The sequence below is a fragment of the Sorex araneus genome, chromosome 4 (genome assembly GCF_027595985.1).
Source record: "Sorex araneus isolate mSorAra2 chromosome 4, mSorAra2.pri, whole genome shotgun sequence".
NCBI lineage: Eukaryota > Metazoa > Chordata > Mammalia > Eulipotyphla > Soricidae > Sorex > Sorex araneus.
The window spans coordinates 215,807,384-215,826,452 of NC_073305.1; the positions used below are offsets into that span (position 1 = coordinate 215,807,384).

The 19,069-nt window shown below is 43.3% G+C and overlaps 1 protein-coding gene across 3 annotated transcripts in view; it reads right to left on the reverse strand.

Annotated features, from left to right (window-relative positions):
• Nucleotides 1-19,069, reverse strand: part of MRTFB (myocardin related transcription factor B) — a 172,599-nt gene that overhangs the window by 137,147 nt on the left and 16,383 nt on the right. For 2 of the 3 annotated variants that reach the window (XM_055134845.1, XM_055134843.1), the window contains exon 3: nucleotides 439-653. The gene's annotated coding sequence lies outside the window, so the exon portion shown is untranslated. Of the gene's footprint in view, nucleotides 1-438; nucleotides 654-15,257; nucleotides 15,420-19,069 lie in introns of all 3 variants that reach the window. The other variant, XM_055134844.1, reaches the window with a different exon arrangement.

A 19,069-nucleotide genomic window follows, 5' to 3' on the forward strand; every position in this document is an offset into this window, starting at 1 on the left:
TAACTGTATCTCACTGTGATTCATTAAAGTAAAATTTAAAAAAGGGGGGGCTCCCAGCCCAAGTTTCTGAGTTGGGCTCAGGAAAACCCTCCAGGAAGAGCTTGTGAGATTCACAAGATCTCCCAAAGCATATATTTGAATATATCCTATCTTTCTCAGAAGTTACTACCAGAAATAATAAAGTATAAACAAGGCAATTTTCTTTTTTTTGATTTGATTAAATAAATGAAAAAAGAGAACTGGCTTAGAAGGTGACCACTCAACAATTTAGATCAATGTTGCTCAACCTTTTTCTGACCATGACCTTATTCTCCCTCTGTGGCCCCATCTTAACAGTGGTTGCCCCCTTTGGGATATCCTGCGGACCCCCACAGGGGGCAAATGGTCGAGAAATGCTGCGTTAAGATAATAAAAGATTTCAATGATACTGAGACTTACGGATGTTTAGAAGTCACGATTCAGCTCGATGAACCCATGAACAGCTTCGCGGTTATCCTGAGCGCAGGCCCTGCAGACATCCCTCTACTCCAAGGCTTCGCTTATCAGCTCAGTCATCAGCCCCTCTGCGCTGGAGCAGCATCTGACAAACTCGGCTTTCAGGAACAAGCCCGGAGACTATGCCACGAATCTCCCCGAGGTCTCTAGGAGAAAGTCTAAGAAATAGGACAAGAGGGAGAGGGAGAGGGGAAAGAGGGGGAAAGGGAGAAGGAGAGGGATGGGGGAGAGGGAGAGAGAAAATACGCTCAGCCAGACATCCAGTAATTTGTCTTTTACATTCTTCTTTCATTTAAGAGCATTCTCTGAAAAGAAACGGTCATCAGTTAACTAGGTTGATTCTGTGTTAAGATGATGTCACATTGTCATGTAGTGAATCGCAGTTTCTAAGCCTGAGCATCTAGAAACCAGGCAGAAGTCTTAAAAGGAAGTTGAATATTCATATGCTCAAGGATAGCAGGAGTTTTAATTCTCGGCACTAACCTATACAGAAAAGGGAAGTAAGAGAGAGTGCCTCTTTAAAATTGCTACTCTTGGGGCTGGAGCGATAGTACAGCAGGTAGGGCTGTATAGTTTGTGTACAACAGAGCCAAGTTTGCCTTGCATATGGCCGACCCGGGTTCAATCGATTCTCAGCATTCCATATGGTCCCCTGAGCACCGCCAGGAGTGATTTCTGAGTGCAGAGCCAGGAGTCAGCCCTGAGCATCGCCGGATGTGACCCAAAAAGCCAAAAAATAAAATGAAACAAAATAAAATTGCTTCTCTTTTGTGGCTGAAGAGATAGTACAGTGGAGAGGGCACTCCCCTTGTATGTGACTGACTTGGTTCACTCCCAGGCATCCCATATGATCTCCCAAGCACCGCCAGGAGTGATTCCTGAGTAATCAGGAGTAACTCTGGGCCAGCGAGTGGCCCAAAAACAAAACAAAAAAATAAAATTCCTGCTCTCTCAATTCTGGTGATTTCAATTTCAACACCTAATTTACAGCAGCTTTGCTGAATTTGCTCTGCTGAGGTACCAGATGCAGACTTGTTTTTGTAGCCAAATGGCCTGTGTGCTTAATGCAAAAAGGCAGCTACATTTTTGCAGTATTTGCTCTCCTGATATAGCCAGTGCAAACAGGAATACATGGATGTATCCCAGGGTTCTGCAGAAGTCCCCGAGTCAAATAAACCTTGAGCAAAAGCGTAGTGTCACTTATGCAAAGAAGTGAGCTCATTCTTGTATGCAAACATTTCCTTAGTGACAAAAGGAAGAAGAGGCTAGAGTATGGAAGAATCTAACAAATAATCTAATCTACCTTTGTTAGATAAACAGTGCATATATATCTATATCTGTATCTAGGTACCTATATATAGATAGATTGGGGGAAGCACACCTGGCAGGGCTCAGGGCCTACTCCTAGCTCTGTGCTCACTCCTGGCAGGGCTCAGGGACCATCTTAGGTGTTGGGGATCAAAACTGGTCGGCTGCATGCAAGGCAAGCACCCTACCTGCTGTAATTATCTCTCCAGCCTCTAAACAGTATATTCTTATTGTTCTCTGAGTGCATCAAAGTCAAGGCTGCCTATACAACTTCCCTGAGAACCGTAATCTGGAGTTTGTGCTACATTATGAGGATGAGAAAAAAAAAACTTTTATTCCCTGACTTTAAGCTTAGTTGGGAAGACTGACAAGAAACCAATCACAACAACGTAAGGTAGAGTATTACATGAGAGCAAGATGTCAAGGAGCTTTGACATGATGGGGCAGGAGGATCAGCAAAGAAAAGAAGCAACGGAACTAAATCTTCAAGAGCACGACAGGGCAAGGTGGTGGTGGTGGTATGTGTGTGGGGGGGTGGTGAGGGGGGTTGGGGGCTTTGCAGGCAGGAGGAGCTGACACACCATCCACCCCTCCAAGGCCGTCTGTCACGAACAGAGCCTCCATCTAGAGAAAATGCACTCATCCCGCGAAAAGCACAGCCCACACAAGCAGCTCCCTCCTCACACACCAAGGATTTTATAGGCTTCAAGACATGTAACATAAGGGAAAGCAAAATCAGCTTTTAGCACACATTGTTTGCTGGACATGTAGTTGAAAGGTGAACAAAGTGAAGGCACCATTTTGACCTAGAAGAGCCAACGATTTAGAAGCGAGGATAAATGCACGGAGGGCTGGGGAGACGCCTAAACATGTCAGACCCACACAGAACGCCCCAGGTTCCATCTCCAGCACGGCAGGGCCTCCTGAGTCACTGGGTATAGCCCTCCGCACTGCTGTGGTGTGCCCCCCAACCACCACCACCACCAATAGAGCCAAATATAAATGCAGGAAATTTCCCTTTAGTTAGAAAAAAAAAAAGTTATTTACAATTCTAGAAGTTGAGTGGAGGAGATGGAATCATTTCGGCAAACAAAACTTAAGGAGCTTCTTATCTGCACATGACCCCTTAATTATTTCCTTGAGTCCTCAAGAAGGGGGAAATGGTTCCCGACCCAAGTATTAAACATTTACCACGATGTTAAACACTGAGTGATAACTCGTCACATTTTCTCATGTCCATACCAAGCAGAAACAAACGGTATCACTGTCCTGTCCGTTCCACAGTGGGATGGGGTGAGCGAACACACCTCACTCTGAGCTGAGGAGGGAGGCAAGTCCGGACCAGAAGTGCTGCCAGATTGGGAGTCTGCGTCCTGCCCTGCCCAATCCCAGACCTGCCCCGCTGATGCTCTTTCCTCTACACAACCATAGATTATGGGAAACTGCAACCCTCACCAGCAAACCACTGACGGAGCCCCTTGCTCTGGCAGTCATAATCTGTCTGATGGCAAAGCTGATTTTCATTTTATCAAAATAAAAAACAAAAAACAACAAGGGGCCAGAGCGATAGCACAGTGGGTAGGGCGTTTGCCTTGCATGCGGCCGACCCGGGTTCGATCCCCGGCATCCCATATGGTCCCCCAAGCACCGCCAGGAGTGGTTCCTGAGTGCAAAGCCAGGAGTAACCCCTGAGCATCGCTGGGTGTGACCCAAAAAGAAAAAAAAAAAAAAAACGACAACAAGACATAGAGCCCTTGGCTCGCGTGGCTATTTGAAAACAACCTCTCTGTTTATTCCCACTTCTGCTCTTTCCTTACAATTGACCGCTGGCCATCCCAGTGCCTCCTAGCAAGCAGATGCTATGGATTTCTTTTCTTTTCTTTTTTTTTTTTTTTTTTTGCTTTTTGGGTCACACCTGGTGATGCACAGGGGTTACTCCTGGCTCTGCACTCAGGAATTACCCCTGGCGGTGCTCAGGGGACCATATGGGATGCTGGGAATCGAACCCGGGTCGGCCGCAAGCAAGGCAAACGCCCTACCCGCTGTGCTATCGCTCCAGCCCTGTGGATTTCTTAAAATCCCTAAATCTAGCACCTTGATCCAGACCTTCTGGATGGATGCTGGTATGTATTGCATCAGGCTGATTTTGCTCCACTTATAAAATAATTACAGAATTATTAGGCCTTTTAGTGACGACAAATTACTTTTAAAAGGCATGATGTGCTGAACAAGCACCAGTCTTTTAGAAATACTTTCTACTGATTGGGATAAGTTTGCAGTGAGATACAGACGTAAATCTTTATAACAATCCATCCCCCCACCTCCCGCCCCCAGATTTTCCTTCTATTCAACATAATCTTGTCAGCAACACCTGCCACAACTGTTAGAGCTGCAGTCACCATGACCACCGCAAACAGTTTTAGGAGAAATAGAAAGCAGATTTGTCGATTAAACCCAAGGGAACATTTGCTGTGTGCAGAACTGCTCTTGGAATATTCAAGCTCATGTTTCGAACACGGCAGCTAAGATGAAGAACTGCAGGCAACGCGAAATAACCTGGAAGAGCATGTTGGATCTCTCAGACGTGTCCTAGACCTCACTAAAATAAGCTCCCTCAGAAATTCTGACCGGTCTCTTGGTTGCCTACGCCTCCCAGTGTGTTCTTGGGGCTGCAGCACTAGCCTTGCTCACAGCGCCTACTGCACTGGAGGAAAAAGAATTCAAGGTTGTGCATCTAAATCCTCTTTCCAGAGCTTCAATATTGTCATCTATCTTGAGAACATAATTTAAATCAAGTTCTTTTTTTTTAATGGGAGGGGGGCAGGTAGGGGAGGAATTAGGGGAGGAGGGAGGGGAGGAGCTCTCCCAAGGGGTGCTCTGGAGGCCTGGGGTGAGGGGAAGCCCCTTCTGGCCAGGGAGCAGCTCAAGGCAAGGGCTTTGAGGGCTGCTCAGGTTCTCTGGTGTGTGGGGTTACCCGGACCACATGGACCATCCTGACAGTGCTCAGGAGGCTTCCAGGGCCCCATCCCAGGGTGCGGGAAGCCCTGAAGGGCTTCTTCCCTGCCCTCTGGGGCACCATGTGGTACTGGGATGGAATCAGGGTCAGCTGCAAGTATACACCTCAACCCCTATGCTGGCTCTTTCACTTCCTTAAATCAAGTGCTTAAAAGAACCACACTGTAAAACGTTAGGGAAAACTGAGTGAAAGAAAAATAGTAAAAATTATCCAAGGGAAGAGGGGATTAAAGAGGGTAAGACAGCAAAAGAGCCAAAGAAAGGAAGATCAGGGTAAAAAAATCTAATAAAAAATGAGAAGGAAAACAAAAGCTGGCTCTTTGAGAAAATTGACAAATGTTCGATTGGACAGACCAGGACCACAGAGAAGGCACCAATTGCCAATCCTAGGAATTAGGGAGGAGGTATCATCACAGATTCTACAGATATGTAAAGCATAAGAAGAGTCTATTAAATAAACTTTATGGCAATAAATTCAGAAGGTGAAATGGACAAATTCCTTGTAAAATACTAAGCACTAAAACCCATTCAAAAAGAAACAGATGATGTAAATTGCCCTGGACTTATTTTAAAAACCAAATTTTAAGTTTAAAATCTTCTCTCGAAGAAGACTATATCCAGATGGCTTTGCTAGAGAATTATAGCAAACATTTAATGAAAACTTCTAGCCAAATTATTTCAGAAAATGAATGGTAAGAAATATTTCCCAACTGATTTTGTGAGGTTAGAGTTTAACTGATACAGATACTTGAGCCTATTCTGTCCCTCGTGAACAGAGTTGCAAAAATTCTAAACAAAATTTTCGTAAATCAAATCACTGTATCACTGTCATTCATCGATTTGCTCAAGCGGGCACTAGTAATGTCTCCATTGTGAGACTTACTATTACTGTTTTTGGCATATCGAATATACCACGGGTAGCTTGCCAGGCTCTGCCATGCGGGCAAGATACTCTTGGTAGCTTGCCAGGCTCTCCGAGAGGGGTGGAGGAATCAAACCCAGGTCGGTCATGTGTAAGGCAAACACCCTACCACTGTGCTATCGCTCCAAATCAAATACAACAAAAAATATATATTATGACCTAGTAGGGTGCATCACAAGCAAGACTGGTTCATTACTTCAATTACCAGTACCATAATTTAACATAGTAAATAATAAATCAAAACCATATGATCTCAATAAATGCAGAAAACATCTTCTAAAAATCCAACATCCATTCCTGATTTTAAAAAAGTAAAAAAAAAACAAAAACACAACCTTTCAGTGGAGTTGGAGAGAGAGTCCCTTGCTTTGCACATGACTAACCCAGGTCCAGTCCCTAGCATCCCATATGGTCCCTGAGCCCTGAGCACAGAGCCAGGTGGAGCCCCGAAACAAAAAACAAACAAATGAAAAGCTTTTAGCAAACTGAGACTAAAAGCACATTCTCAATCTAAAAAGGCATTCCACAACAAACCTCCCGCAAACAACAGTCCTAGCAGTGAAAGACTGAGGCCAACCCTGAGCGCCTCGCCTCACACCACATAGATGCACTATCACAGCAGAGTACTGCCGGTGAGGCAGAAAAGGGGGAGAAATAAAATGCATGCATCCAGAATAAAAAGGAAGAAATGCACTGTCCTGATTCAAAATGACTAACCATGTAGGAAATCCAAAGAAACGAACTTACTTGAACTAGTGAAGTCTGGCCACGCTGCAGGATACTGTATACAAAGGACCTCTATGTAAGACTGAAAGCAGCAATCAATAACTATCACATCATTTTAAAAACTAGTTATAATGCAGAAATAACAGGCATCAACCTGATGAAACATGTGTAAGACCTGGGGGCCGGAGTGACTGTGCAGAGGCTGCCTGCCTTTCTCACAGCTGCCCTGGTTCACTCCCCAGCGCCCCTGTGGTCCCATGAGTTCTCCAGGAGTGATCCCTGAGTGCAGAGCCAGGAGTGAGTCCTGAGCACTGCTGGGTGTGCCGCACTCTCCCCCCCACCAAAAACAAAGATGTGTAAGACGTGTACTTTCAAGTATAGCACTGTCATCCCGTTGTTCATCGATTTGCTCGAATGGGCACCAGTAATGTCTCCATTATGAGACTTGTTGTTACTGCTTTTGGCATATCAAATATACCATGGGTAGCTTGCCAGGCTCTGCCGTGCAGGTGGAATATTCTTAGTATCTTGCCAGGCTCTCCAAGAGGATGGAGGAATCGAACCCGGGTCGGCCGCATGCAAGGCAAACGCCCTACTTGCTGTGCTATCGCTCCAGTCCACTTCCAAGTATACTGAATGTTAAAGACCGAAATAAATGGAGATAAATAAGATGCTTATGAGTTGAAAGATTCAATGTAGTTAAAGAACTCTATTATCACCAAACTGCTGCACAGAATTTAATTTACTCTTAATGATGATCTATGCAGGCTATTTTATATAGATTTATATGCAGAATTCTGATGCCTGTGTGACTCTAAAGAGAAACTGAAATGGGGCCAGAGTGATAGCAGAGGGGTATGGCACTTGCTTTGCACGCGATCAACTCAGGTTCTATCCCGAGCATCCATATGAACCCCCGCCAACACTGACAGGAGTAATTCCTGAATGCAGAACCAGGAGAAACCCCTAAGCATCACTGGGTATGGCCTAAACACACACAGACACACAGACACACATAACCTGGAATTGTCAGAACAGCTTCGGGGGGGAGGGGAAGAAAAAAAGTTGGAAAACTAATACTAACAAATGTCAAGAATCATAAAACTACAATAATTAAGACAGTATGGTGCTGGCATAAAGATAAATAAATCAATGGAACAAATAGAATCCAAAATAGATCCCATAACAGAGTCCAAAGTTATAGTATACCTTTGATCTGTATCTTATACCCAAGCAAGAATTAAGTTAAGATGAATTACATACCTAAATGCAAAACTTAAAACTACAAAACTTCCACAAGAAAACCCAGGAGATAATCTGTGGTTAGGTAATCTTGAGCTAGGTAAAGATTTCTTAAATTTGATACCAAAAGCATAATCCACAAAAGAACAAACTGATAAGCTGAACTTCATCAAAATTAAGAACATCTGCTCTTTGAAAGACACCGCGAAGAGAGTTAAAAGGCAAATCACAAACTGGGAAAAATTATTTAGAAGTTATCTCTCTGGGAAAGAACAGATAACTGCACTACACAGAAAACACTCAAAACTCAGTAAGAAAACAACTCAATTAAAAGAACTGTTCAAAAAAATTGACATTTCATCAAGAAATGACAAATAAGCACATGAAAATATACTCAACACATCAGTTACCAGGAAAATAAAATCAAAACCACAGTAAGGAAGCCTGGATGGGGCTTTGTGATGTAGAGAGCATGCTTTATACACACAAGATTCTGAATTTCATCTCTGATAAGAACTAAACAAGAGAATGAAGTGTCATTACACACCTGGGGGCTACACTAGGGGATTGTCTTGCAGGCAGCTGACCCGGTTTCAATCCCCACTACCCCATACGATCCTCCAAGCCTTGCCAGGTTTGATCCCTGAGCACAGAGCCAGGCATAAGCCCTAAACACTACCAATGTGGCTCAAGAAACAAAAACAAACAAAAACCCCAAACCCACTACACACTCATTAGTATGGCTTTCTGTTAAAAAGACTCACCATAACCAACAGATGTTATAACTGAAATGCTCATGCATTGCTGGTAGGGCATATAAAAGATTACAGTAACCTAGAATATAACTTGGCAGTTTTTTCTTTAAAAAAAAAAAACCTAGGGAGCTGGAGCAATAGCACAGTGGGTAGGGCGTTTGCACTCGGCCGACCCGGGTTCGATTCCCAGCATCCCATATGGCCCCCCAAGCACCGCCGGAGTAATTCCTGAGTGCAGAGCCAGGAGTAACCCCTGGGCAACACTGGGTGTGACCCAAAAAGAAAAAACAAACAAACAAAAAACCCTAATCACAGTGAGGTACACAGTTACAAAGTTGTTCATGATTGGGTTTCAGTCATATTCAGTCACATAATGTTCCAACACGTGTCCCTTCACCAGTGTACATTTCCCACCACCAATGCTCCCAGTTTCCCTCATGCCACCCTTCCCTCATCCCCCACCTAAGGGCAGTTAGGCTAAAAAAAAGGGACCAGTGTGACAATCAAAGTTAGAAATGATCACTCTGGATGAGAACTGAATCTTGAAAGTAGGCAAAGGAATACACATGATAACCCTTCGAGACCTCTATTGCAAAGTTGGCGGTTTCTGAAAAGTTAAACATATACCTACATATCACCCAGACCCCACTCAAAGGAATTTACCGAAGTGAAAAGAAAATTTATGTACAGGGCCAGAGAGATTGGATTTAAGGTGCATGCTTGCACGCAGCTGCTGCCCACAAACATTGCAGGGTGTGTCAGGCCGGGTAGTTTCCAGCACTACAGGGGCCCAGCTGCACCTCCTTCGCAGGCCCTTGCATTGAGCCACTGATTGGCTGCCTAGCTGAGAATCTCCACGAGCTCCCCCACCCATGGCATTTTAAAAAAGAAAACCTACATCAAAGACATATATAAATGCTCAGATTTGTTTGATTTGCAACAGCCAGAAACTTAAAGACCCAAGTGTCCATCAACAGTGAACAGATAAACTATGGAATATATACACACACCAATCAGCAGCAAAAAGAAATAAACTATTAAAACATGCAACAACATGAATGACTTACATAATAATTATACCGAGACAAAAAGAGTATATTGTCTTACAAACCCACTTACATGAAACCCTAGAAGAGATGAACTAATCTACAATGAAAGAAAAGAAAGAAAACAGATCCGGATTACAAAAGGGTATTACAAACCTTTGGAGAGTGATAGATATTTCCATTATCCTTATTGTGGTGATGCTTTCATTGGTGTACACATGTGTCAGAAATGATCAAACTGTACTTTGTTTTTGTGGACCACACCCAGTGGCACTCAGGGTTTACTCCCTAGCTCTCTGCACAGAGATTACTCCTGGTGGGCTCGGGAGACCATTTGGGGTGCTGGGGGATCAAACTGGTATCAGTCACCTGCGAGACAAATGCCTTACCCCCTTGACTATTTCTCTGGCCCCTAAACTGAACACTTAAAACATGTCGCATTTATTATATGTTAATTATGCCTCATTAAGTTGTAAAAAAAAAAAACTGCTTACATTGCATAAAATCCATTTAAAATGATCCTTTTTTTGGTGAGCATACTGAAATTTGTTTTTTTGCTGTAGCAAAGCGTCAAATACACCTTCTTTTGTTGACCTTTACTCTATATAAACACACCAGTAAAAGTAAATTACTCTTGGAAGGAAAAGTGAACAAACTGGTCTCCCAGGATTGCACAGTGGTCTGTTTTTTGGATTCAAAGGAAGCCTGCAAGCTTAGCTTCACTCCCAGTGCTGAACACTGCTCACTTAATATTGAAAATATCATAGCCACCAGCTGCCCCTGGGCAACTCACTAATTCAAATGAACACTCACTGCACGTGTGCTCTGTCAACTGTTCGCAGTGCTGGAGCTCACGTGCAGTGATCAATGCCAAGGGACACAGCCATGCCCCGCTAGGAGCAGTCTGCAAGGTCTCGGTGACTGCACTGGAATAGGGCAGCTGACACTGCTAGAAGCAGGACCGTCTTCTAATAAAAATCAGAACAAGAAACACAGATGATAGGATGATTTAACAGTTATACCTGGGGAGCTTAGGAATTCCAGAAAGAAGGTGTCTCTTGAGGTCTAAATGGATTCCAGAGAAATATTTAGAAAGCACTTCCTTATGCAGCGGGGAAAGAGGAGGCTGTGAGCGCCACCAAGTCCTTTTATCTGGGCAACGATAAAAAGATGGGGAAGGGAGCCAGAGAGATAGTCCAGCAGGCAAGGTCCTTGCCTTGCATGCGGCTGATGTGGGTTGATCCCCAACACCACATACTGTCCCCCAAGTGCGGCCAGGAGTGATCCCAGAGCCGAGAGTAAGCCCTCTGCACAGCCAGGTGTGGCCCCAAACCAAAAAAAAAAAAAAATTAAACTAAAAATAAAATAGGTTCTATTTTAGGTTAAATGATAACTGTTCAAAGCAGAGACATTCACAGCTGACAAAGTTCCTATCCGGAGCTTATCCAAATCACCTTCCTATTTACTTTTAAAATGGCAAAAATGACACATGCACCCGTGTGAGTTCCACTCGAGCTGTGACCCAAATCTGTTTCTTCAGGATGTACCATCCGATCATCGCACTGTCAGTCATCCGCCTACATCTCCTTTTGGAGGAAAATGTCATTCCATCACCTGATATCGACTGGCAATTTACAACATGCCAGGCACGATGCTAAACATTTCACGTACTTAGTCAGTCACTAGGCCTGCCAGGGTTGCTCACCCCTCTGTGGGGCCCACACATGCCAGTCTGCAGTGCTGAGGTGCAGAGAGTGCAGGCAGCAGCAGAGGAGGGGTCAGGACCCTGTTTGCAATACAGGCCCCTGTGCCGTGGAGCTCCCAGTCACCGAAACACTTCACATGCAGCTTTGCTCTCACAGGACTGCGGTGAAGCCCTGACAGCGAGGTAGGATGCTCATGACCTGAAGAACTTGCCCAAGGTCACAGCGCTCTCCCCCATTACTAACAGCGCAGAAGGAACCTTGAATCCATTCCCCGAGAGTCTCCCAAGCCAGGCCACAAGCGGGACCACACCTACCGACCTGAAAATGCAGACTCATGCCCCCAAGAGCACTGCTCTCTGTGCCGTTATAATTCTCTAATTCACTTTAATCTCACCATATGCCTGAAGGTGGTAGAAGAGAAACAAGGTCACAACAAGATAAGGCATATACGATAACTGACTGCTCATGCTCTCACTTATTATAATCTTGCAAAACTAGGCAGGGTCTCCTTCGTAAGACTGGATTATTCTGGAACTATATGGTAGTAACAGTGCCGTGATTAGAACTACTGACTATGAGTAAAGCGAGGTTAATTGAAGACATTTTGATTTAAAAATCCTATTAGGCTCTAGGCTTTCTCGGGGTCGGGATGAGCTACCTCCCTCCCACTTCCCTATATATGCCTAGATGCACCGGCACTCACCCCCTAAGAACCAACTTCAGCACCACCATGTAAGCTCTCCTACTGGCCTTGCTTCAGAGACCTATAAATAAATCTTGAAGGAGATCAAGAGCCACAGTTAATCTCAAACCTGTACAAGGCTGAACAGACCAGGACAAATCAGAGGCGGGCAGGCCAGTCTGGTGCCCACTCAAGCAGAGCAGCTGCTTGCTTTCACAATCCGAAAATTGCTGCCATCTCCCTGGACTCCACCATCTTGGGACTGAGCTCACCAAGATATAATCCGCTGAAAATTTGGGTATGCAGGTTTTGTGACTGAAATCTCCTGGCATTTTTGGAGTTGGGATGGGTACCTTCCCCCATCTCCCTGTACTTCTGGAAGCCTCGACAGGCATATCCACACCCTAAAGCTGTCACCCAGTTAAAAAAAAGCTACTCCAGTCTTACCTTCATGATAAAAATACTGAGCACCCTGAACAAACATGATGACCTCTTAGTACATGTGTTACAAACCATAATGCACAAAAGTAGAGAGAAAGAAGAAAAGTGCCTGCCACAGAGGCAGGCAGCGGGATGGAGTGCAGGAAGGGGGAGTGCTGGGGGTGTGGTGCAAGGGAAACTGGGGACACTGGTGGTAGGAAATGTAGACTGGTGGAGGGATGGGTGTTGGATCATTGTATGACCGAAACCCAATCATGAACAACTTGGTAATGGTCTATCTCATGAATATTCAATAAAAAAAAAATTTAAATCCTATCAGGGACCAGACAGTACAGTGGGTAGAGTATTTGCCTTGCACACAGCCAATAGGGATTCAATCCCCATATCATTCCCCAAGCCTACCAGGAGCAATTTCTGAGCACGGAACCAGAAGTAAGCCTTCAGGACCATCAGGTATGGCCAAAAATCCAAATAAACAAGTAAATTCTATCTGTGGCCCCTCTCTGAAGAAACCAGTATTTTCTTTTGAATACAAAACTCTCTCCCTCTCCTGTTGCCCTAAATAAAACTATTTTACTTCACATACGCACACACACAAAAAAACCCTAAATTAAAATAAAATAAGATCATATCAGTGTTTATCATGTAGGCAAGAAATAAAGTATGAAGTTGTAAAAAATAGGACACATAAATGAGTAATTTATTCATCACTGCTCCATAGAACCAATACTCATCAATCAGAGCAGGGAATAATGACTTCAGTTGGTGCCTCCAAGAGTAGCCGCAGTGTCAGTCTAGCCTTCCAATGTCCAAAGAAATAGCCTATTTAAGGTAAGGGGTTCCACAGATAATAGGCCCAGAAAAGAAGTCTGCAAACCACATATTCCTACCCCTGGAGCATCTCTCCACATCTCTCCATCTCTCCACACTCTCTTCAAGATATGAAGTAAAGCTGAAATCTAGACTTTATAAAGAGCAAGAGATGGTTGAACAGCAGAGCCAAAGAGGAAGTATGTGCGCTTGCCTTGCACACAGCCAACTCTGGTTCTATACCTGGCATCCCATGTGGTCCCCTGAGTGCCGCCAGAAGTGACTCCTGAGTGCAGAGCTAGGAGTAACCCCTGAGCATCACCAGGTGTGACCAAAGCAAACCAAAAAATAAATAGCTGAATAGCATCTAAATTTTCTTGACTATTAAACTATTCAATACAGCAGAAATATGATTTGTCAATCTATGTAAAAGTACAGAATCTATGGCTGAAATACAACAGAAACATCAGCTTATATACACAGAATATATACTTATGTAAATGAAGATTATTATTTAGAATCAGTTATCAGATTCCTTACAACTGCTAAGCAAGACATTAGCCTAAATTCTGCACACTTAAATAGGCATGCCTTTCAACTGTTTTATTCTTTCCAACTATTCTTTCTTTCTAAACTCTTTCCATACTTTTCACATTCTTCCCCTCATTAGACTAAACATAGGGAGAAATAAAATGTTTATAGATTTCCCCTTGTCCTCCATTACTGAACGCTCCTCAGGAATGATTAAAAAAAATTCAAAAATTCGATGAGAGGAAATATTCTATGGGAAAGTGGCCTTGCCTGGACGCTGCAGCAATGGACCCCACACCTCTCTTGGGCCTTCAGGCTCCCGCTAGGGAAAGCTGCTCGCTCCCTCCCCAACAGGGAAGTGGTGGATGTTCCTGCTGCTTCCTTTGAAGAATCAGTAAAAAGTGAACTACTTTCTAAAAAAAATAATAATGATGATTTCAAAGAAAGGATAACTATGTCAGATGTTTCCCTCTGCTTTGTATTTCCACCAAGAGCTGGAAGGGCTATCTTTGAAAACCTTGGTTCATCAATTCTGAACCTGACCCTAACTCTATAATTGATGTCAAAGGTCATACAACCTGATCATGTGCAATGCTATAACACAGCGCCTCATAAAAAGTTTAAATAAACAAGAGTTGGACAATTTCTGCAGCCTGAGGTCTCTTCTCGGAGATTTTTATCATTATTTAACCCACCCACATAGGAATCAAAGTGATGATTTTGACCTTATTATCATTAATATCCAATATGTATTCTGTTTCCAGTCTGTAAACAGCCTTGTTAAAATTCTGTGTACACAAAACCTGAGTCTGTATGGATATTTGTTGAAACTACCTGAAATGTTCATCTGCATGATCCAAATTAAAATGATCTGTACTATACTGTACATTATGTATATACCTTAGAGAAAATCGCAAGGCTCAGGAGATGCTGGACTCTCAATTTGAATTCTTAGTCATAAACACTATTAAATTATGATTTGCTAAAGATACTGACCTGCATTATTATTCAATGCTGGGGAGATTCAGTGAAAGTTCTTTGGTGGAAAAAATAATAAAATTAGAATGACTCACAGCCTATTTTGGGGGCGGGGGAAACGAGGCAGTAAATCAAAACACTAAAAGCATGTACAATGAAGTGACTCCATGGTCACGTGGTAGGGGGAGAGTGCGGAGCCCACAAAAGTGACACAACTGCATCAATGCCTTAAATGAAAAAACAAATCCTCTCAAGTATAAAATAATGTCATATTTTACAGAAACACAACTCTGTTCTTTTAATAGTTAAAGAATTAAAGTTATAGCATATCCAAACTACCAATGGTTGGGTTTCCTGAGTACAGAGGAACTGAGCTAAAAGCACATTCGCCTCAAAATTAAAGGGTAAAAAACCAAAGCCACATTCCATTTCTAGTGTTCCAATAGTTATTAAGAGATAGAAATCAGTAGTCATGTTTTAGACTGCCAAGATTTTAAATCTGTAATTCATTTTATTTTTTTTATATAAAAGATGAAACTAAGTTAATGTCTACTACTTAGAATATAAAATATTAAGCCTTGACAAGAACTGAATTCTTACTTTTAAGGTGAATTTCCAGTCATTTCCATTCACAAATAGGACTTGATTTATTAAGTTCCCAGCTTTGTATCTCCAGAGTTGATCAAAGCCCATTTTCTTAGTACAATCTGTATTGTTCCAAATGTTTTATAAACATCTTTTTTGAGAGTTTACAGGAGTAATCTGAAATTATATCCAAGATTTCATACTATGAGCCAGTTATTCTTAAAAGGAAATAAAATCTTGTCTTTATCACCTTTATTTCCCAACCATTAGAAATCTAACTCCAATCTATCATTTCAAAAGTCATTTTCTATTAAAAATTTTTCAAAAATTATTGGCGAGATTTCTTTAGGTTTGATTGGAATAAGCAATGTAAAGTAAATTTGTCATGTGCCTGAGGGGATAGGTTGGGGTTAAGAGGGAAATTAGGGACACTGGTGGAGGGAAGGTCACACTGGTGGTGTGGGAACACTAAATGCAAGGGTCATCAGCAGATGACAACTAGCGTTAAATTCTAGGCAAGGCAGTGTGGGAGAGGTGGGCATGACATCATGACTTTGACATGAAAAATGACATAACTACATCATATCTGAACTTTCATAGAAGTCTCTTAGCCAATCAGGACAACATGAAGTTCTTCTACCTGATAACCCAGAAATACACATTTCCTATCTTCATCTGTGGTCCAACTATCCACCCAACTGCCTGCTGGACACTTTCAAAGGGATTCATGCACTTGCAGAGATATTTAGAGACGACCACAATATGCCAAGGCCAGTACGACGAGATTCTGGAAGCTCACAGCAAAGGAAACTGACAGTTCCTGGCCTCGTAAGTCTCCATCTGATAGTGACGGAAGCCAAACTACCAAATAAGCATAAAAATGTGATGGGCTCTGAAGCAGGGCTTAGGAGTCCTGAGCCCCTGTCTGAGCTGGACTAAATCACTGCACACCTGGGGGTTGGCCCCAACCCCTTCCTCTTGTACAGGTAATCAGAGCAACACACCTCAACTGTTAACCCCCAGTTCCTCCTCAGATCTTCTTGATTTCTGGGTCCTGCCTGCTTTCCCCGAGAAGACAGGCATCATTGGCTCTACCCAGAACCTTTCTCCACACCCTTTGGGTGTTCCAAGTGTGATGATAGAAGAAAACTTTCAAGACCAAGACCAAGCATGTTGTGGGGACTGTGAAAACTGAAGACACAAAACAGATGAGTGTTTGGTTCAGAAGCAGTCTTTGACTGAATTAAATGAGAATTACTTGTACGTTCAAAAGATGTGTAATACCTCTAAATGCAATGACTTCCTACTGACCACTGAGTTTTGTACCAATTTTTATAATACAAAATACCTAGAGGGATAACTTTTGCTTGTTGAGGGTCACACTCAGCAGTGCTTGAGAGTTCCTCTGAGAGGAGCTTGGGTGACCATGCAGTACCAGGGACAGAACCTGGGCCTTCAGCACACGGAACAAGCACTCTCCCATTAAGCTCTCTCTAGGACCCCAGGTGGGTAATTTTGCAACATAAATAATTGTGGAGCAAAGCCAGAGAAATAGCATAGTAGCTTGGAGCATCTGCCTTGCAAATGCAGAGCAATGAGTTGAAATCACTGGTACCCCACGTGCATCAAGCACTATTCTGGCAGCCCTCTTTGTGACCCTGAAATCAAGTGATTTTCAGTCAGGTGAGGGGGCCAAAGGTGTGGCCCTGGCAGACACCACAACTAATAACATGCTAAAAAACAGCCAGGAAGCATAGCCTCTGTCAAGTATAGAGGCAAGTCCTACAACCACAACTCGTGCATCTCAACAAGAGTGGGAGAAGACAGCAGGAGCGCATGCCCCAGAGAGCCACGTGCTGAGCCAGACGCAGGGCACCTGAGCAGCAAGCAGGGACCCTGATCCAGGGCCCCCCACAAGCAGCAGGGCTAGAGAGTGCAAGTCCCACAGCCAGGCACTTAGGCGGCAATTGGCCACTGCAACAACGATGCCAACAGAATGAAGAGGAAAGGGGATAGGGAATAAAAAGATTTTTCGGAGAAAACTGCACATGCAAACAAAGATGGAGGGGGAGGGCACAATAATGAACTTCATTACAAACTTGTTGGCTAAAAAGAACTCCAGGCACACACCCCCACCCCACCAACAACACCATAGTGGTACCACAGCAATAAATTTTTGAAAGAACATTAAATGAAAAAATAAGCCACAGCATAAAAGGAAAAAAATTATGGTTCATATCTCTGGTGTGTGTGTGCGTGTGTGTATATGTGTGTATACATATATATTCAAAATTAAAACTATGATAATAAAAAAGCGAACCCAATTTATTTTTAATTTTTTTTGGTCACACAGTGGAGGCTTATTCCTGGCTCTCCAGTCAAGGATTACTCCTGGAGGTTCTCAGGGGACAATCTGGGATGCTAGGGATGAAACTTTGGCAGGCTGCGTGCAAGGCAAGTGCCCTACCTGCTGTACTATCACTCTGGCCCCAGTGAACCCAATTTTAAAATTATGCAAAGAAAGGAAATAAATTAGGTATCCCTCCAACAAGCACACGAAGAGATGCTCGCTCAGCCCACTGGCCATTTAGGAGCTACAAGCCAACACCGCAGCGAGATACCACCTCACACCACCGGGATGGTGCCTATGAAAAACACTGATAACAAATGTTAGCAAAGCTATCAGGACACGGGAGTCACCTCTTGTTGATGGAAATGTAGTGCAGTGCAGCTATTTTGGAAAACAATTTAGCAGTTTCTCAAACAGTTCCTCAGCTGCCATCAAACCTAGCAACTCTACTCCTATACTCAAGAGAAACCTGTAAAGGTCCACCCATAAGTGCACACGAATGTTCACAGCTGCAATTGCTTCATGGTCAAGCACTGAAATCACCCAATGTCCATTTACATATGGAGAGATAAAAACTGTGGTTGATTAGGGGCTAGAGCGATAGCACAGCGGGTAAGGCGTTTGCCTTGCACGTGGCTGATCTGGGTTTGATTCCCAGCATTCCATATGGCCCCACCAACACCACCAGGAGTTATTCCTGAACGCAGAGCCAGAAGTAACCCCTGTGCAAAGCTGGGTGTGACCCAAGAAGCCAATAAATAAATAAACAAAATTGTGGTTGATCCACATAATGGTTAAAAAGTGAAAAAGAATGACTTACGTTACATGCTAAGGTGAAGGTGAATTTACAAACACATGCTCCATGAAAGAAGCCAGGCACAATAGGCTGCCTTACTCTATCACCGATTCCAATTATCTGACTTGTCCAGAAGAGGCAACTCCATAGACATGCCAAATTGTAGTGGCTGCCTGGGACCCGAGAGAGAACAGATAGTTCAGCTGGTGAGCTGGGCTTTCTTTGGGGAATGAGAGAGTGGGGGTTGGCACCCAACTTATGCAAATATACTAAAATCCATTAAACTGGGTGCTATGGAAGGATGCACCACTTTATTATGAAAGAACAACCACAAAATTATGAAGGCACCTGTGTACAGGGGCTGGGCTGACTCACTCTGCTTGCTCTAGGGTAACACACGTCTGTTCGAATGAGGAAATGGTTTACTTCCCTACCACTGAAGGATTATGCAGTGACCAACCATAAAATCTAGTCGAAACATTAAAAAAAAAAAAGTGGGGGGGGGGAAGAGAGAGAAAAAGGAAAGAACAAAAGAGCATACACTTTGCAATTAGTTGGCAGCTATTGAGTGGAATTAACCAAAGACTGCACAAAGAAAAATGTTTATCAGAACTGCTCATTTCCCTTTGATTACACAAATTTAAACAAGCCAAAGTCCTTTTCAACTCATGAGAAAATGTG